Source organism: Aedes albopictus, chromosome 3 (assembly GCF_035046485.1).
Source record: "Aedes albopictus strain Foshan chromosome 3, AalbF5, whole genome shotgun sequence".
NCBI lineage: Eukaryota > Metazoa > Arthropoda > Insecta > Diptera > Culicidae > Aedes > Aedes albopictus.
Window position 1 is genome coordinate 334,486,737 of NC_085138.1, and position 22,414 is coordinate 334,509,150.

General features: G+C 42.7%; 1 long non-coding RNA gene across 1 annotated transcript; it reads right to left on the reverse strand.

Annotated features, from left to right (window-relative positions):
* Positions 1-19,862: 19,862 nt before the first annotated feature.
* Positions 19,863-21,461, reverse strand: LOC134284250 (uncharacterized). The gene is made up of 2 exons (XR_009995719.1): positions 21,321-21,461; positions 19,863-20,253 (listed from the first exon to the last, which is right to left on the reverse strand). It is a non-coding gene; the product is annotated as an uncharacterized LOC134284250 (long non-coding RNA).
* Between the last annotated feature and the right edge of the window lie 953 nt (positions 21,462-22,414).

Consider the following 22,414-nt stretch of genomic DNA (forward strand, 5'->3'; position numbering starts at 1 on the left):
CATCTATGCGCCAACGAACGACAAACCCGATGACATGTAGGATGAGTTCTATGAGAGCCTTGATAAGGCCTACGAAGAGTGCCCAAAACAAGATGTCAAAATAGTCATCGGAGATGCAAATGCGCAGATCGGCAGAGAAAGTTTCTTTCGGCCTGTCATTGGAACGGAAAGCCTTCATTCTGTTACCAACGATAATGATCTACGCCTTGTGACATTCGCTGCTGCTAGAGGGATGGCAATCAGCAGTACCTACTTCGCACGTAAGAATATCCGAAAACACACCAGGCGACACCTGAGTGGTGACACTTGCACCCAGATAGACCACGTGCTGGTCGACGGGCGACATTTCTCGGACGTCATAGATGTGAGGTCCTACAGAGGCCCGAACATCGACTCGGATCATTATCTTGTAGCCGCAAAAAATCGGGCGCGATTATCCAGCGTCACGAGTTCAAGAAACAACAGGACGATGCGTTTCAATATCCAGCGCTTGTCAGCCGAAGGGGTTGCTGCACAGTACCATCAGAAGCTAGACGAGAGAATAGGAGAGACCAACGGATCTGGAGATGTCAACAGCTTATGGGGAATTATCCACGAAGCAGTGACAACAACAGCGCAAGAGGTGATTGGTACCGCTCAGCGACGCCAACGTAATGGTTGGTTTGACGAGGACTGCCAACGAGTGACGAACGAAAAGAATGCCGCCAGAAGTCGAATGCTAGTGGCCGGTACCCGGCACCATGCTAACATGGTACCCTGGTACCCGCTAAACTAAAATGGTCATATTTCTGCCATTTTTTCGCCAATTCTAGCAATCTTGGGCTCATTGAATTCAGAATCTGACCTTCTATTGTGAGGGGAGACCGGTCCGGTCACCGTGTGGATTGCGGATAATCCGTATTCCGGTGCAGAATCTTAATGCCCGATGCCACAATGTCCTAGGTCGTATGGCGCATTTTTCCGTGCAACAACGAGTGTATGCAAATGCGACACCATGTCCTAGGAGAGAAGGCTTACAGGTTTTTATGATGCATAAAGTGACGCATCCAAGCTTTTACACTTGCTTTTACATACGTATTCCTAATATGGTATTATATGGTACAGTTAAGGGCCATGTTTCAAGAAGTCTGATTTCTGTGGAACTCTGGACGACTGGACCGACTCATTGGCTTTACATAAATATTGATAGAATAGTGCATTAGAACCATTAGAACATTGGGCCGAATGGGGATCTGAACGGGCGTTCTTGAGCAGTGAAAAGCTCTGACACGCAAGTTCAATGTTTACTGCGTACACGTTCAAAAAACTGAACGCGTTCAGTTCATTTTTGGCTCGCGTTCAGTTCAAATGCAACACTGCCCGGCAGAATAGGGAGCGATACAGGGTGGAAAGAGCAGAAGGGAAACGAATCCACCGCAGGAAAAAACGGCAACATGAAGAGAGTGTTATTGCTGAAGCGCAGGAAAGTATGGACAGGAACGATATGCGGAGGTTTTATGCAACTGTCAATGACGCGTGGCACAAGACTGCGCCAGTGCCCGCCATGTCCAATGACCGGGAAGGAAACTTGCTTACAGACAAAACAATGGTGGCAGCCAGGTGAAAGGAGCACTTCGAAGATTTGTTGAATGGTAGCACCGAAGGAGCACCCAGGAACAGGATTAACATAATGGATGACAGTCAAGCAGTGGAACCACCAACACTGGATGAGGTTAAAAAGGCCTTTAAGGAGCTGAAAAACAGCAAGGCTGCTGGGAAGGACGAAATCCCGGTCGAACTTTTTAAGCACGGAAGCGAGCAGCTACATCAATCAATCCACCAGATTATTATAAAGATTTGGGAGGATGAAGAATTGCCCACCAGTTGGTTGGATGGCCTCATATGCCCAATCTACAAGAAAGGGCACAGACTGGAGTGTGCCAATTACAGAGGGATTACCCTTTTAAATTCGGCGTATAAGATACTGTCGCGTGTCCTGTTCAACAGACTGCCACCTCTTGAGGAGTCCTTCGTCGGCGAATACCAGGCTGGTTTTCGTGAGGGCCGATCAACGACGGATCAAATGTTTACCCTGCGGATGATATTAGATAAATTTCGGGAATATAACTTGCAGACTCACCATCTGTTCATTGATTTTAAAGCAGCGTACGATTCAGTGAAAAGAAATGAGCTTTGGCAGATAATGTCAGAACATGGTTTTCCAGCGAAACTAATAAGGCTGACACGCGCAACGCTGGATGGATCAAAATCAAGTATTCGAATCGCGGACGAAGTGTCTACGTCGTTTGTGACCTTGGATGGATTGAAGCAGGGGGATGCTCTTTCAAATTTATTGTTCAACATTGCACTCGAAGGAGCGATTAGGAGGTCAGGCGTGCAGAGGAATGGCTCTATCATCACACGGTCGCACATGCTCCTCGGTTTTGCGGACGATATTGATCTCATCGGCATCGATTGATTTAGCTTTATTTGAGAAACTTTCAGCCCTTGGCTTCATCGGCATCGATCGTTGGGCAGTGGGGGAAGCTTATGCTCCTCTGAAGAGAGAGATAGCGAGGGTAGGCTTGACGATTAACTCTACCAAGACGAAGTACATGATAGCGGGTAGAGACAGAAGCAGGCCTAGTGGTGCTAGTGTTGAGGTAGTGATTGATGGGGAAGTGTTTGAAGTTGTTGAAGAATTTGTTTTTCTTGGAACACTTGTGACATGTGACAATGACGTTTCCCGTGAAGTGAAAAGGCGTATTGCAGCTGCGAATAGGGCCTTTTACGGATTGCGTAGCCAGCTTAGGTCCCGTAACTTGCAAACGCAAACAAAATTCGCTCTGTATAAGACGCTGATTCTTCCGGTTGCCCTCTACGGTCACGAAGCGTGGACGTTAAAGGAGGTAGACCGAAAAACTTTTGGAGTTTTTGAGCGCAAAGTGCTGCGGACAATTCTCGGTGGGAAACAAGAAGAAAATGGAGTGTGGCGCAGACGCATGAATCACGAGTTGTACCAAGTGTACGAAGATGCGAATATTGTGAAACGTATAAAATACGGCAGACTTCAGTGGGCTGGACACGTAGTGCGAATGTCGGAAGAAAGAATAGCGAAAACAATATTCAGCAGAGAACTCGGTAGAGGTAGGCGACTTCGTGGGCGGCCGTGAACTCGCTGGCTGCACGCGGTTGAAGAAGATCTACGATCCCTACACGTTCGGCGAAACTGGAGGAACATCGCTCAAGACCGACGAAGATGGTGCTCTACTATACGCTCGGCATTGGAGTAAAGTTACTTTGTAGCCAACAAGGTATCAAGGTATCAAGGTATCAATGGCGGTCGGAGAAAAATAGCACCTTCTCCCGTCAAGTGCAACGACCGTGAAGGAAACTTTCTTAAAGGCAAAACAATGGTGGTTGCCAGGTGGAGAGAGCACTTCGAGGAGTTGTTGAACGGTGGGAATGGAATAGCTGTGGAATCTCCAATGCTAGACGCGGTCAAGATAGCCATTGGAAGGCTGAAGAACAATAAGGCTGCTGGAAAAAGACGAACTCTCGGTCGACATTCTCAAGCACGGTAGTGAGCAGCTGCATCGACTCTTACACCGTATTATATTGAATATATGGGAAAAGGAAGAACTGCCTGCTCTTTGGTTGGATGGTCTCATTTGCACTCTATACAAAAAAAGGGAATCGACTGGAGTGCTAGAATTACAGAGGAATGACACTTCTTAATTCGGCGTACAAAGTTTTGTCCGGAATTCTGTTTAACAGGCTGAGGCCGATTGTGGAGTCCTTCGTCGGCGAAAATCAGGCGGGTTTTCGTGGGGGCTGATCAACGACGGATCAGATGTTCACCCTGCGGCAGATTCTCGATAAATTTCGGAAGTACAACTTGAAGACCCATCATATATTTACATATTAATTTGAAGGCGGCGTACGATTCACAGAAGAGAAACGAGTTATGGCAGGTTACGATCGAACATGGATTTCCGTCGAAGCTGATTAGACTGATTCGTGCGACACTTGACGTTTTGAAATCAAGTGTACGGGTTGCGGATGAAATTTCGACATCGTTCGTAACCTTAGACGGGCTCAGGCAGGGCGATGCTCTTTCGAACTTACTGTTCAACATCGCGCTGGAAGGAGCGATAAGGAGAACTGGTGTGCAAAGGAGCGGAACCATTGTCACGAGGATGCATATGCTCCTGGGCTTCGCGGATGATATCGACATCATCGGGATTGATCGTCGGGCCGTAGAAGAGGCGTTTGAGAGGGAGACTGGGAGGATTGGACTAATGGTTAATAGCACAAAGACCAAGTGCATGATTGCTGGTGGTTAACGTCCGTCTGGCCGTGGTAGTGGTGGCGAAGCGGTGCTAGGTGGTAGTTATGGCACTAAGGTCTGGTCGAGAGGTCACCATGAGGTAAGTAAGACATCCAATCACCTCACGATAAGGCTTTTGAAGTGTTGTCGCTTTCTCGTTCTTCTTGAGCTGCAGATTCGGTTCCATGGGCGTGGCAACGGGCTTACATTCCTCCATTCCAAAACGCTTCAGAAGTTGCTTCGCGTATTGCTTTTGACTGAGCGTCATCCGGCCTTGCAAAACGTCACGTTCAATTTTCAATCCAAGAAATGTTCTTGCTTCTCCCATGTCCTGCATTTTGAACTCGGATTTCAACAGCTTCTTGATGACGGAAATCACATCGAGGCTTCGGCAAATCACAAGAATGTCATCAACGTATAACAGCAGAAATACCTTCTCACCTTCACGTTCTTTGACATAGAGGCAGGTATCGTTGATGCATCTCTTGAATCCGATCCGACTCACGAACTCGTGGAATCTGTCATTCCAAGCTTTTGATGCTTGCTTGAGTCCATAAATGGATTTGTTCAGCTTGCACACGCGATTCCCCTCCTCAAATCCATGTGGTTGTCGCATATAGATTTGCTCGTCCAGCTTACCATTCAAAAATGCCGTTGTTACGTCCATCTGATGTACCAAAAGATTTTCTTGATTGGCTACCGCAAGCATCATCCGGACCGTTGACATCCTTACTACTGGTGCATATGTTTCCGTGAAGTCATATCCGTATCGTTGCGTGAATCCTTTTGCTACCAGTCGGGCCTTGTACTTCTGGATCGAGTCATCGGGATTCAGCTTCAACTTGAAAACCCATTTGCAATCTACTGGCTTTCGTCCATCTGGCAAATCAACTAGTTCCCAGGTGTTGTTCTCGGCTAATGACTTCAACTCCGATTCTATGGCTTCCTTCCAGAACACCCAATCGTCTCGTTGCTTCATATCCTCGATGCGGTCCGGCAAATCCTGGACGTAGTTTTCAGCATTCATTGCATACACCAAACACGTAGGATCGCCGTACCTTCGCGGAGGGTTCCGCACCCGCATACTTTTTCGAACTTCCGACATCTCATTTGCTGGCTCGGCTTCATCTTCTCCTGACAAAAACTCATCATCGTCGCTTTGAATCACATCGTCAACAATTTGATTGACAGGAACTTGTTCTTGAATCACAATTGGTTCTGTTTGATTCGTCGAAGCAGGTTGTCTGGATACAGTCCAAACCGGATCTTCAGACTCAGCATCTGGCTCCACACAACCGGTACCAGCGTCATTCCAATTCTCGTCCACAACGACATCACGAGCCAAGTACACCTTCTGCTTCTGATGGGTCCATAAACGATAGCCAGCGGGTCCATATCCAACAAAGTAGCACGATTCACTACGTGCGTCGAGCTTGTTCCGCCTTTCCTTCGGGATAAAACTGTATGCCTTGCTGCCCCAAATTCGCAACTTGGATACGTCCGGCTTGTGTCCATACCACAATTCGTAAGGGGTTTTGTTCTGCAACGCTGCTGTTGGACTTCGATTTCTTACATATACTGCTGCCTGGACCGCTTCGCCCCATAGCTTCTTCGTTAAGCCGGCATCGTGTACCATCGCTCTTGCGCTATCCAAGATGGTGCGGTTCATCCTCTCGCTCACGCCATTCTGTTGAGGTGTGTACGGAATCGTGTTCTCCATAGTCACTCCGTTAGCCTTGCAATGCTCTTTGAATCCGGAATTCACATACTCGCCGCCGTTGTCGCACCGTATCCTGGCAATCTTCTGGTCGAAATGATTCTCCGCCATGCTTGTATACTGCTGGAACGCTTCAAGTACTTCATCTTTTGACGTCAGCAGATACACCACCGTGAAATGAGTGAAATCATCGGTGAATGACACGAAGAACCGCTTACCATTCCACGCCGCCGGTGTAAAGAATCCACACACATCGCTGTGTATCAGATCCAAGGGCCGCTTCGATCTTGGAGCTTCAACGTCCTCGAACGGTTGTCGAGCGTGTTTCCCTTTCAAACAAGATTCACACAGCTTGCCTCCGACTAATTCGTCATCAGATAATGTCATACCTTTAACCATGTTGCCACGAACCAGCTTCTTTAGGCCGCTCCTGCCGATGTGTCCGAACCTGCGATGCCACAACTCATAGGAACTTGACGATGAACTCACCAATGCTTCATTTACATTTCCACGCTTCACAAGGGCATTCAGCACGTATAGCTTCCCGGATACACTTCCTGTTGCAACAACTTCGTCGCCGCGCATGATCTTCACCACGTCTTTCTCAAATGTGATCCGCATGCCACGCTTTCCAACTTTCCGAATCGAGAATAGATTGTATTGTAGCTCCGGGACGTACAGGACTTCATTCACTGTGCTCTTGATCTGACGTTGTCCGACTTGGATTTCCATATCGACCGTTCCGGAATAGTTACTGTAGACCACCTTACCGGACGCCACTACAATTGGGATAGGGTTTTGCAGTTTCTTGACATCTCGAAGACAATCCGCAGAACACACCATGTGCTCGGAAGCACCTGAATCCAGGATCCACTGGAACTCACGCTGCTGCTTCGCTTGACATCCAATCATGAAAGCTACCTCGGAATCTGCAACACTTGCTCTTTCCTTCAGCTTCGCGCGTCCCGATTTTGAACGGTCTTCCTGTCTTCCATCCTGCCCTTTCGGTCTTGCTGGGCAGTGCATCTTCTTATGTCCTACCTTTCCGCAGGCAAAACATTTCAGCTTGGATCCTTAATCACGTCCTCCGTAAAAAGCAGCTTCGTCGTTAGACACACCGTCGGCATCGAAATTGTTCTTCCGCTTGATGCTCTCACTTAGCAACTTGGCCTTCACAAAATCCAATGAACACTGTTCCGGTGGGAGTGTCTCCAAAACTGTGACCAGCTGTTGAAAAGACTTCGGCATGGTCTGCAAAAGATTGAATACCACCAACCTGTCGTGCATGGTGATATCCGCCGTGGCCAGCTCCCTGATAATCCGATCGAACTTCAGCAGATGATCCTCCATTGGTTCAGCCTCATTGTATTTCATCACGGCCAGCTGCTTGAGAAGATAGAACTGGCCGGAAATCCCTTTCTTGGCGAAAACGTTCTGCAGCGCTTCCCAGATTGCCTTCGGAGTGGATTTTCCCTTCACATATTCCAGCTGCGAATCGGCGATCTTCTCCACAAGAAGCGATTTGCATTGCGCTTCTCTGAGTTTCCGTTCCGCCAGTCTCCTTTCCTTCTCAGCAGTCACCAGCGCCGTGTCACCGTCAGCAGGCTTGAACTCCTCGATTTTGTCCGCTTCGATCCGGATACATTCTATCAGCTGCCGCTCTTCCAAGAGGGTTTCCATCCGGTAGCTCCAGTTTGGAAAATTCGTCCCGTTGAAGAGATATATTTTCTGGTTTTCCGCTTGCATTTTCAAAATTCGTCCGCTTTTCCGATCTTGAGAAAAATTTTCTTCCGATCAACAAATCGTCTCCACGGTTACAGCAATGCTAGGCCAATAACCTGATAAGGATATGGAAGGACGACTACTAGCTTGGACGGTATAATACAAACTGATTTATTAGACTCTAAGTTTTACAGACTACTATGCTTATATGCTACGGTTGCTTGTATCCTGACATCATTTGCGTAGACTCACCGCTACGAGTTGTAGCCCATCAAGTATAAAGTAAGTAACAGCCAAGGCAATGCCGGGTGTAGTAGCCAGAGGTGTCAGCTTATGAGTTGTATATTTTGAGAGTTTGGACAATTTGAAAGTCTAATCATACCGTGTGCGATTATCATTATTTTAGCGTGCACGAATGAATGCTTGTGAACGTGCTCTCAAAACGCTAACGCTAACTTGACACCTTGCGTGCGAGATGTACCAGAAACGTCAATCATGCGTAAGCATGTGCTGGATGGAAATTTAGATGTACTTCAGTTTAGTGAACAATTTCGTGGCTGATGGACGTATCGTCAGTTGAGTGCGGGAGAACAAATCGGCTGATGGCAGAAGAGCCGAAAAGCTCGGATCGAGGCTCGGATACTACAATGGCGCAGCCGGTTCGAAACCGTAGCGCTCTCGCCGGGAGATAACAGCGCTGGGAAATTGTGTTTGGTTTGTATGAGTTGATGGAAGAAAAGATTGCCCGGTAAGACTCCCTGACTGAAAATCAGCGGAGTAGGCCGGCAGGTGAAAACAAAGATTCCCCGGTAAGACTCCCTGACTGAAAATCAGCGGAGTAGGCCGGCAGGTGAAAACAAAGATTCCCCGGTAAGACTCCCTGACTGACAATCAGCGGAGTAGGCCGGCAGATGAAAACAAAGATTCCCCGGTAAGACTCCCTGACTGAAAATCAGCGGAGTAGGCCAGAATCTGAAATAAGAAATTCCCCGGTAAGGCTTTCTACCAAAAGGGTACTGGAGCAGGCCGGAAGGTGGAATAACGAAGATTCCCCGGTAAGACTCCCTGACTGAAAATCAGCGGAGTAGACCGGAATGTGGAATAACAGATTCCCCCGTAAGACTTCCTGCCAAAACGGTAATGGAGTAGACCGGGAGGTAAGATCACAGACAAACAGATAATGTGATGATGATCACAGACAAACGGACGATGTAATGATGATCACAAACAGACAATGTGATGATGATCACAGACAAACAGATGATGTGATGATGATCACAGACAATGTGATGATGATCACAGACAAACAGACGATGTGATGATGATCACAGACAAACAGATGATGTGATGATGATCACAGTCAAATAGACAATGTGATGATGATTACAGACAAACAGACGGTGTGATGATAATCACAGACAAACAGACGATGTGATGATGATCACAGACAAACAGACGATGTGATGATGATCACAGACAAACAGATGATGTGATCATGATCACAGACAAACAGACGATGTGATGATGATCACAGACAAACAGATGATGTGATGATGATCACAGACAGACGATGTGATGATGATCACAGACAAACAGACAATGTGATGATGATCACAGACAAACAGACGATGTGATGATGATCACAGACAAACAGATGATGTGATGATGATCACAGTCAAATAGACAATGTGATGATGATCACAGATAAACAGACGGTGTGATGATAATCACAGACAAACAGACGATGTGATGATGATCACAGACAAACAGATGATGTGATGATGATCACAGTCAAATAGACAATGTGATGATGATCACAGACAATCAGACGGTGTGATGATAATCACAGACAAACAGACGATGTGATGATGATAATAGACAAACAGATGATGTGATGATGATCACAGACAAACAGACGATGTGATGATGATCACAGACAAACAGACGATGTGATGATGATCACAGACAAACAGACAGTGTGATGATGATCACAGACAAACAGACGATGTGATGATGATCACAGACAAACAGACGATGTGATGATGACCACAGACAAACAGACAATGTGATGATGATCACAGACAAACAGACGATGTGATGATGATCACAGACAAACAGACGATGTGATGATGATCACAGACAAACAGACGATGTGATGATGATCACAGACAAACAGATGATGTGATGATGATCACAGACAAACAGATGATGTGATCATGATCACAGACAAACAGACAATGTGATGATGATCACAGACAAACAGACGATGTGATGATGATCACAGACAAACAGACGATGTGATGATGATCACAGACAAACAGATGATGTGATGATGATCACAGACAAACAGACAATGTGATGATGATCACAGACAAACAGACAATGTGATGATGATCACAGACAAACAGACGATGTGATGATGATCACAGACAAACAGACGATGTGATGATGATCACAGACAAACAGACGATGTGATGATGATCACAGACAAACAGACGATGCGATGATGATCACAGACAAACAGATGATGTGATGATGATCACAGTCAAATAGACAATGTGATGATGATCACAGACAATCAGACGGTGTGATGATAATCACAGACAAACAGACGATGTGATGATGATCATAGACAAACAGATGATGTGATGATGATCACAGACAAACAGACGATGTGATGATGATCACAGACAAACAGACGATTTGATGATGATCACAGACAAACAGACGATGTGATGATGATCACAGACAAACAGACGATGTGATGATGATCACAGACAAACAGACGATGTGATGATGATCACAGACAGACGATGTGATGATGATCACAGACAAACAGACAATGTGATGATGATCACAGACAAACAGATGATGTGATGATGATGACAGACAAACAGACAATGTGATGATGATCACAGACAAACAGACAATGTGATGATGATCACAGACAAACAGACGATGTGATGATGATCACAGACAAACAGACGATGTGATGATGATCACAGACAAACAGACAATGTGATGATGATCACAGACTAACAGACGATGTGATGATGATCACAGACAAACAGATGATGTGATGATGATCACAGTCAAATAGACAATGTGATGATGATCACAGACAATTAGACGGTGTGATGATAATCACAGACAAACAGACGATGTGATGATGATCATAGACAAACAGATGATGTGATGATGATCACAGACAAACAGACGATGTGATGATGATCACAGACAAACAGACGATGTGATGATGATCACAGACAAACAGACGATGTGATGATGATCACAGACAAACAGACGATGTGATGATGATCACAGACAAACAGATGATGTGATGATGATCACAGACAAACAGATGATGTGATCATGATCACAGACAAACAGACAATGTGATGATGATCACAGACAAACAGACGATGTGATGATGATCACAGACAAACAGACGATGTGATGATGATCACAGACAAACAGACGATGTGATGATGATCACAGACAAACAGACGATGTGATGATGATCACAGACAAACAGACGATGTGATGATGATCACAGACAAACAGACGATGTGATGATGACCACAGACAAACAGACAATGTGATGATGATCACAGACAAACAGACGATGTGATGATGATCACAGACAAACAGACGATGTGATGATGATCACAGACAAACAGACGATGTGATGATGATCACAGACAAACAGTCGATGTGATGATGATCACAGACAAACAGACGATGTGATGATGATCATGGACAAACAGCCAATGCTGACAAGTTTTTACGCAAAGAACAAACCTCCAGACGAAAAACGAAAAATATCCTTGTAAGATTGTAGTTTTTTTTGTAAGTTTTTGTATTTCCATGTAACAGAGCCAATGTACCTTTACAGAACCCTTGAAAAAGATGGTAAAACCCATTGAAACGTCGGGCGTAAGAAAGATACTTTCGTTTTAATCGCTTGATAGACTGAAAGCCGAAAAAATCCCCTGTGAATGATAAGATGATGATCACAGACAAACAGATGATGTGATGATGATCACAGACAAACAGACGATGTGATGATGATCACAGACAAACAGACGATGTGATGATGATCGCAGACAAACAAATGATGTGATGATGATCACAGACAAACAGATGGTGTGATGATGATTAAAAACATACGATGTGATAATGATCAGGTGATGATAATCACAGACAAACAGATGATGACGATGATCATGGACAAACAGATAATGTGATGATGATCACAGACAAACAGACGATGTGATGATGATCACAGACAAACAGACGATGTGATGATGATGATGATGATATTTTTTTTATTTAGGATAAGAGTGTAGAAGAAGGCGGATGTAGTAGCCAGAGGTGTCAGCTTATGAGTTGTATATTTTGAGAGTTTGGACAATTTGAAAGTCTTATCATACCGTGTGCGATTATCATTATTTTAGCGTGCACGAATGAATGCTTGTGAACGTGCTCTCAAAACGCTAACGCTAACTTGACACCTTGCGTGCGAGATGTACCAGAAACGTCAATCATGCGTAAGCATGTGATGGATGGAAATTTAGATGTACTTCAGTTTAGTGAACAATTTCGTGGCTGATGGACGTATCGTCAGTTGAGTGCGGGAGAACAAATCGGCTGATGGCAGACCAGCCGAAAAGCTCGGATCGAGGCTCGGATACTACACCGGGCAATCGGCCAGCGATTCAATTTGGAGCTCGGCACCTCCATGGGTGCACTAGAGTAGTAGTTAACCAGTTTACTAATGATCATAACTTGGTGGAACGACCATTTCCCAAACTCAATGAACCATTACACCGAATACTGATTCACAATCTGAAAACATATTCCGGTAAATTGAGTTCCAAATAATAGTTTTCCTGGGAAGGTCGTTGAACCGAGCAGAAAACAACATCTGTGCCAATATAAGCTAAGAATGTTTATCAGTAGGTATAGATATTAACATAATTCTCATTCCTACCTACATCACTTGAACAAAACTAATCTTAATAAAATTGTTTTCCCAGGGAAAACACATACAATAATCTGATAAAGTAATAACCAAAGGCATTCACCCTGTCTGCATACCCATCACCAAATGGGTTAACACGAACTGTGTATTTCTCACGCTTCCTGATGCCGTTCAAGATGTCACACAAGCTTATTGAAAGTTACAGCTCGGTGGCCCTAGGCGACGACAACAACAACAACAACAGCTATAGCACAACATCCAGCACCAACATTAACCGTCCAAGCAACAACGAGAAAGATGAATGCGGGTGGGGTCATAAGGTTGATTGAATCGAGTTTAAGAAGCCCTAATAACATTTATCGAGTTTGGCGACGACGACCGACAACAAGGACGACGCTCGAAGGCGTTGTTTTAGGTCACCCGGCGGCAGGCGTCCCCGGCCACCCTTTCCGGGTTGAGAGGAGGAGATCCATAACTGAGGCTGTGTGAAAGCTTCTGATAAATTATGATACGGGAAATGGCTTACCTTTTGGTGTCGCATCCACGGACGAAGTCCATTAAGAAGCTTTGAAAGGTGCCGCTGAGGGGAAGGAAATAAGAGCGCACAAGGGGACCGGATCCCGGACTAATAGTGTGCTCGAAGCGATAAAAGGGTTCCGTGTTGGTAGCGTCTGCTGGCACGTAGAGCCTTCTGTGTAGATTAGAAACGTTGATGCTGGGTGGCTGGTGTGCCGTGTGAAGTTAAATGGTGGCCGATGGAAAATGAATCTGTAGCTACTTACTCATTTTCAGCCGAGGGAAACCCCAAAGCAGGATAGAGAGAGAGGCCCGGTGTCGTTTCAGATGATTGATTTCGGTTTAATAGGCTTTAAAAGCGAATTTTCTGGTATCGGATTGATTGCCGCCGTCCAGCTGGCCGACAGATGAAGATCGATGGTTAATATAGTAATACCAGGAATGAATTTCCATTATGAAATATAATAACCTCGGGGTTGATGCTGTATCATAGAGCTCGAATCGGCCAATGCCGTGGATTGGATCGATATATTCACTTAGAGACTATTCTATTCTCAGTAACTATACAGCTCATTGTTACAATCTACCATGAGAAACAGGTAATTTATTAAATTGCTTACCATGTGTGCAGTTCAGATAGTCAGGTTGGGGGAGTTGCTGGAGAAACCACCGATTCCATGACTCAATCAATCGCGAGCAAACGGGAGCTCCTCGGAAGACGCTGCTATCGGCTATGACGTTACTGGGGAAGTGGGACGTCGACTTGGGCGTCTATGATGAGCCAGGCCTACTTTATTGTCTGATGTTAGTCGTTGGTTATCGAGGGCATATGAATATAAATCTACTATCACACACCATGGTCTAACATCTTATCAAAATAAACTGTGTCTCAACGAATTTAACTTACTAACTTCTTGCGTAAAACTTTACTATTCTTTGATGATACAGAGATGAGCGTGGTTTCCAAACAGCAGAAACTGCTTACTAATATCTCTTTCCTTAACGTTAGTATGATGACTCTCATTCATTATGGCCCGCACAAGCTTAAAGAAGGTGAAATATGCAAGAAAGGAGTAGTAGACTGTATACAAACAATTACCAAACGAAGCCTACATCATGAATAGAAATGCAGTGGAAAAAAATTGATTGATTTTTACATAGAAGTACCACAGCTCGGTGGTATCTTCGATTGACGTCAACATCTTAAACAAGTATCAATCGCACCCACGAAAACACGTTTTCTATTCATTTCAAGCCGACATCTGCTAATGAAGAGTGACATTTCTTCGCGGCCTGGTGTCAATTAATTTGCCGTTTCGTCAGCAACAATCAGGCTAGATCTTTACTCCCCCATCATCAGCAGCATCATTTGGACTAGGACTGCGCGGCGATATCCAACCCATGCCGGGCTGCAATGAAAGCATCTCCCATTAGTCGAACATTCGCCCGCCCATTCAACCATGTAGCACACGCACGCACGACGCATGAAGAGACCGCGGGGAAAGTCCCATGGGTCGTCCCTTCAGGTTGTCCAATTCCGGCACGGTTCTGCCTCAGCCTTCCCGAGCACGCCAACAACGTCGACGATGTCGAAGCACTTTCGCTTCCCCTCCCTTGTTCCGATCTGCCTATTGAACATGTCAGCGCGAAAACCAAATCCACTTTCGGAGCTATGAATGTCAAATGCTGAGCGCACTGCTGTCAGATGAAAGCAAACTTTTGCCTACATTTCGGTCAGAGCCGGCTCGAGAGGAAAATACTCTTCAATTCAAGCATTTCTCCAATAAAACTGAATAGATCACTATCTACACGTGACGTGACAAACGGAGAAATCATGAAGGGAATTTTCGATCTCGTAGAGCCCGACACAAAGAAAGCATTTCGTCAGCGGTTTTCCATCTTTTCTCTAACGCTATTTGTGCATCAACATTCAATTGAGGATGATCTTTTCGACCACCTTCCCCGCCGTGTCGATCTAGCATACTGGTAAATATGCCGACAAGTCTCCGGGTGTTTCACGGCCTTTGGCATTAATACCAGGATCTGCCACTTCTAAACCCCTGTGAAGACACAAGTAAAGACTCCTTCGTCCAGCCAATTATGCAGAGCAGATCTAAACACCCCGGGAGCCTCTGCAATAATCACTTTTAAAGCCACTTTTAAACTACGCCTAAACCTGGGGCTTTATCTACGCTAAGACACTTTGCTATCCCCGCAAGTTCCACTCATCGATGAACCTCTTCTCATCGCCAGCGCCAGTCCCCAGCGATCCTACCTCTCGATGCTTCCCTCCACCATCTCTAGAGACTGCTCTGTAGGAGCCATTACACCTCTCCCAACTGACACGAATGCACTTTTTAGTGTAAAGTATCATTAACCCGTTAACGCCCAAGGTGTCTCACAATTCAAATCTTCAAATAAATTTGTTATCAAAGGTCAAGTTTCAATAAAATAAACATGATTTGACGAAAAAAAATGGAAGTCTATGGTGTAGTTCCAAAAAAAAATCTTCATTGTAGGTCTTCAATATCTGATAATTTTCACGAGCTCTATTTCAGCACAACTTCTACACTATCATTATATTCTGATCCGTATAGATACAATACAACTCTAAACAAGTGAGAGAGATGATAACCACTCAAAAAGAATAGAAAAAGAACTTTTAAATTGGGTCAGAAATATAACCCGATAAACGCCTAAAAGTATGCAATGTATGGTCCTTGTAATTTCATGTAGTTTCGACTGCAGTGTTCAACATTTCTCAAATTTATTTTTTTGTAACAAATCAAATAAAGAGTGCTCACGTAGATGTAGATTTTACACAGATAATGATTTCTAATAAAGTAATTGATTTTTTTCCTTTAGTACCCCACAATCTCTCTATACGTACTCACCATACGTAAGCTTTTCAGAAATGTTGCATGTTTTTAAAAGCAAATCGTGTAATTTGTATCCTTTGACAGATACGTTTTTTGACCTCAACTATAAGGTCGTCTTCAGCGTCTCGTACTTACAGGTATTCCACTAACAAGCCCAGGTTCGTCATCATTCCATGTTTTGATATAAAATTTCAACCAGATATACTCTACAGTACGGCCTCTCCACTTATGTTTGCACTACTCCATGATTTTTTATTCGTGAACACAATATGTGGGTTTAATGGTGCTAGTCTGGGCACTATCAATATTACAACCACCCAAAAATTCAATTTTATTCGGTCGACCAATTACAATTTTGAATTACGTACGAAAAACATAACGCTGGGGGGGAAGAACATTACCGGTAGAAATCCCTGAAGGAATCCCGAGAGGATTTACTGAAAGAATTCTGAGAGGCATATCTGCCCAGACAACCAATTTGCACGAAGTTTATGAAGTGCAATGAAGTGCAATGAAGTTTATGTTATACGTACTTTTATACGGTAAAGTTACATCGCATAAGATGCAGTAAAAGTGCCTTATGCGTACAAAAGTGGAGGCGCTATACGTGCATTGACGGGAAAATAATGACGTCATATGACTTGAAGCGATATCTTATGCGATGTACGGTATGCACTATTGCGACGTAATATAGCACCTTATGCGACTTAAAATATTCGAAATAAAAAAAAATTAGAGGGGCGTGTACAAGACACAACCGCATGACGTAAACTACGTAAAGCAGTTTGTTATTGTTTGAATCAATAGTTTGAATCAATAAAAATAATCATATCATAAGAAACAAGGTAAATTCTGCAAGTTTGAGAATTCCGGTATTGGAAATAATTACAAAATAGTTTGAACTTGTACCGACTGACGAATACCCTCTTCAAATGAGTGTAATAAGTTTTGTACCTTTTAATTCCGCCCTATTTTGCTTATCCTTTGACAGATACGCGTATCGACTACCACTTGTAATCTTCCTCAGTGTCAGTTCTCCACAGCTAACAAACAGCCTAAGCGAAGCCGGCGGAAATCCCTTATACACTGCGTTGAGGGTAGCGTAAGAAGAAAGCGTCACTTTATCGGAAAATTTACTCTTTCAGAAAATTGATTAATCCCTTGAAAAGGCTGGTCGAACCAGAATTTAGTCAAATTATAGCACGTGAGTTCAACAAATTTCATTGTTTTGGCAGCAAAAGTCAGAACAGCGACGAGGCTTTGTCTTAAAACGTCCATAAGAAGAATAAGAAGAAGAATTGGTTTGATAGATAGAAGAAGAATAAGTTTGACGAGGGGCAAGAATCAGTAATGCCATACAGCTTACTTTGCAATCAAACAGATCAATCAAAAATGCAAATCATTAAGCTATTGCTAATTTGATGACTGGAAATGCCTATATATTATTATTTATTAAAGAATTTCCATAAATCGTAGTATAATACTAATTGAATTTTGGTTGATAAATAATCTTCATTTCTTCATTAAACTTGCAATTTCTCTAAGTTTAAGAAAATTATTGGAAATTTCCGATCAACTCGCTTTTGTAAATTTATATGGAGTGTGTCATGGATGCTACAAGAAGCAATTATATTTCCATTATTCCGCTACTCCGGCTTTGAGACTGTACCGATTTTGACATTATTTGTGACCCGGCGCTTCGTCTTCCTTAGAAAATTATTCGGTTCATTCTTGTGGAGGAACATTGGAAAACGCAAACGGAGAAACTGGCTAGCCCTCCTTCAATGAAATCCCCTAGAAAGGTCATGAACGAATGATGGAAGATGAGAAGAATGTAACTGGACGGCAAAACGCAAAAATGTTCTCGCACGCAATTGGCTGGTTAAAACATCGGCTTACTTTTCCCAAATTTTCAAATTCCCAAATGTCGGCATTTGCATGTCTTCACTTAATTCGGAATCAATTCTTGCAGAAAATATAGAATTGTAGCCCTCATAAGGGCTGTTTAAATTTAATTGCTTACTAAAGGTGAAATTCGGTAGTTACAATTGCGAAATCCAGAACGGCGACGTTGACTCCGATGGTGGGTTTGCGAGGCGATGCTGTGCAAAACGTGACGATGCAAAAGCGAACGCACCCGTGCGCAACCGCCTTCGACCATCGCGATCGGCTTGCCAAAGCTAGTGATGTCGCAAATTAATCGATTATCCCAACTTATCGATTAATCGCTCAACTAATCGATTAAATTTTAATCGAGTAGCGCCTTATTCGATTATTCCGATAATCGATTATTTGTTTCGATTATTTCATCGATTATTAAAAAACGTGGTACACAGCAAGGATCGGTATATTCGCCGCACTCCATTCATATTCACTCCTCTTTGCTGAAGCGAATCGAGAAAGATGCAGCAAACGGATCGTCATGATCAAACACGCAACCCCATCACCAGTGGGAAGCGATAAGCCAGCTGCTTGACATGAATATTCGTTGCCATTCGTCGCAGTTTGGATCGCAAGCGAATGAATGAATGGCGAATGGAGACGAATGCTGGTGAGCGATCGAAACGGCTATTAACATAAATAGAAGAGAATTTCTGCATGCAATGCATACATTTTCACTGTATTGTTGTTAAAATGCTAGATTAGCAAAGAAAATAATTCGAAAACATCCAAAATTCGTATGCACAATATCAATCGCATCACTCACGAATCGCATTCGCTTGCGATGCGAATGTGGACGAATGAGTAATTTCCAAGTGAGGCTTCCTACCGTTCGCCGGAGTTCGCTGTCGTCGCTGACAAGCATACACATGAACTAAAGCGACAACCGTTCGCTGCTGACTGTCTTCGAATGTGGAAGAAGATGAAAAGTGGAAATCAGGAACCCTGGTACACAGAAACAGTCGTCATACTCTGCTCGCTTCCCGTCGATCATCTTTTCAACACTAGTTTGTGTTATGGGATAAAAAAAGAACAGGGGTTTGGAACCCTAGAAGTGCCATAGTGAAGGAATTTTTGAAAAATATTGGAACGGGGCTTCACAGTTTATGACCATGGGAACTTGGGGTGTTCAATTGATATGTTGATTAGAACGTGCATATATTTAGGCGCTTTCGAATGCTCAAAGCTATTTAAAATAACATTTGTAGGGTTTTCTTACAAATCTCAATGTTGTCTGGATCAAGCAGCGCCAAAGTTTTGATTATGTTTTTTCCAATGCATTGCCACTTGTTCTTGGTAAATCAATCATAATAGAATCTAAATCTGGGTTTGAACCTCTTAACAAAGCGTAGTTTTACGAAATAGAATCAATTCCGTAAATTGGAACAAGATTACACCAATAAACGCCTAAACGTATGTATTTCCATAACAGAAACATGTACGGTAAACAATCTGCTCTACATCAACGTTCTGACTATTTTTTTTCAATAAAAGGCCACTTATTTTCGGTAAATCGATCATAGTAGATTCCAAATCTGGCCTTGACTCTCTTAATGAAGCGTGTTTTTATGAATTGGAATCAATTTTGTAAATTGAGACAGAAATCTCCATACACCGATAAACGCCTTAAAGTAGGCAATGCCCATGTAAATTCAAGTAGATAGAAAGATAGAACTGTTGTGTTAAAAATTTGTATAAAAAACTTCGAAAACAACTTAAATAAAGGAAACTTATTATGCGTAGCATATAATCATATGTTAATGTACCGTAAAAAAATATTTTTCATAAATACCGTAATCCGGGGTAACATTGATCAAAATTTACGATTTTCTTTAGTAGTTCTCTTGTAGAAGCAAACGTTACATGTTTTATACTTTTAAAACAAGTACTGGCAATCTTCGTTTGTGTTAGACTACTTTAATAAGTATGTTCAAACTTTAAAACATTTTTAAACAAGCTTTTTAATCAAATTTTTGATTTTGTTGATATGGGGTAACATTGATCATGTCAGTAAACAATGTTCGTTTGTGTTGAAAACGCCCTTATTAACTAAATTCGAGGTCCCTGATTTCGAATATATTGTCCAAATTCTTACAGCTTACCTACTTTTAAAGTTATTTTAGGATTAAAATCCTATAAACCAAGAATAACGCCTAAAGATAGGCAATTACTTAGTTAGACTAATCTTAAGGACATAGTTGCAGGAGCTCCAAAATGGCAGCCAGTATGGCAGTCACTTGCCCCCTTACTCCTCCCTCCCCTCGCCGCAATGATCAACTGGCACGGAGGTACGCGAACAAATTCTTCAAATTAAACTAGCTTACCTGCTTAAAATGCACCAAGGTTGCTACTTGTAGTAGGAAAATATGTTTCACGCCCGTACAGAGGCACTTTTAATAACTTTTTACTATATTTGATTGATTTCGTGCCAAAATGTAGCACTCACTGCACTTTTTTCTTTGCCTCGAGCACCGGTCACTTTTTTAAAATCACTTCAGTTTGCCTTCCAAATTATCCGAACACTAGAAAAAGTTGATGGAATGTTGGAAATATTTCCCTCTTTCGCCTCGTCAACCATTAATCGCCAAAAAACTACGCGATTCTCGCATTCGTGGTGAAAAAACCGATTTAATTTCAATTGCGGCTTGCGCGAACGAATAAACCTACCGTTGAACTGAGTGTTATTATACATCGCATGATAAAATTGAACAACTTGCTGTTCACGTTTGCCACCGAGCAAGGCTGCTTCTCTGCCATTCATGGCAGCTTTTCTGAAAATCATATTGCCTTCGTGATAACAATATGTAACAGGACCATTTTTCGCTGGAAATGAAGTGTAATAGCACTAATCAGTTCTACCCCACACTACGGTACTTTTCTGCGGTTAGAGAGACGAAAAGCGGAGAGCAGAGAGGTGAGAGTTGTCAAAAAACGTAAATAAAACGACGCACAATGGGATAAATATGGGAAATACTGGACAAAGCATGAAATAAAATTCAGTTTTGAAATGTTTTTTTGAGAATAAGTTTTGCCGGTAAGCTGAAAAATTCAAATGTGTGCAAAAACAATCGAAGGCGTGCTTAAAGATGTGACTGCTAACTTAGTATGGTTTAGTTTGCAAATTTTTGTTTGTTTCTTTGACCAAGTTAGAATGCACTGTGCGCCGTGTAGTTTGTTTTGTTTGAGTGGGTGGTTGAGAGGGTGATTTGAGTGAGAAACAGGCTTATTGTTATGATCTCTAGCAACCTTCACCTTAATAAATCGTCTATTTAATTGAAAAGGAGCACTTTCAGTTTGTTTCAGTTTTGTTGATGAAATTTAACTCTGACATGTCATGTTTAGTTAATACAATGATTTCGAACCTCAAATGTAGGGGGATTAGGAGCATAATGGACACCCGGGGCGAAATGGACACCCCTGTTTTTGCCGAAACCGTTGAGTTTTATGTAAAACTTTTAATGCATAAGTGTAAAGGAACAAGTCATTGTTCTATTTTTCAAAAGTACCATTTACATTCCTTCAAAATAACCAAAATATCATTGAAATTGAAGTATGTTTCTCAAATGGTGGATTTCTTAGAATTACGAAGCAGCAGCAAATATGGTATTACGAGTGTTTGAGTGTGTCCACCATAAAAACAAGTGAATTGTTAGCTTATCTACATGTATACGCAGATTTAGCAATGGATGAAGTATTATATTTTTGATCAGAACTTACTCAAAATAGCAATTTCAATGTTGTAGTCGATTCGGGGCGAAATGAACACTGGCAATTATGAATGGATGTACGCGCGTTGCATACTGTAAGGCGTTTTAAAGAGTTTGGAAAAAATCAATCCGATTATTTTAGCCTAAAATTTAATTAATTAATTTTGATGTTATGTAAACTCGTCTAAGATGGCGTATCATCTGGTATGGATCTCCGTAGGCAAATTACTTAACTGGTCGATATGATCAAAGATGCAGCATAAAATATGAAGGTTTGTTCATTATGCCCCGATGGGTGTCCATTTCGCCCCGTAACTTTCCTGCCAGCCCCAAAAAACACACGGGTTACAATTCATCATTTCTTCACAATAATGACATTCTACCTGCTATAAATGATCGAAATACATAGGAATCAAGTTAAAGTTGTAAGCCAACTGATAATATGTTAAGATTTTGTCTGTTATACAGGCCTAACATACACATTTGCTTAGGGTGTCCATTATGCCCCTAATCCCCCTATATTGGAATTTTCACAAAATTTTAACAACAGCTTGAAATTAAATACCATAGTATTGCATACTGTTAGGCGTTTATCAGGGTACGGAGGTTTCTGTTCTGTTCCAATTTACAAAATTGAAT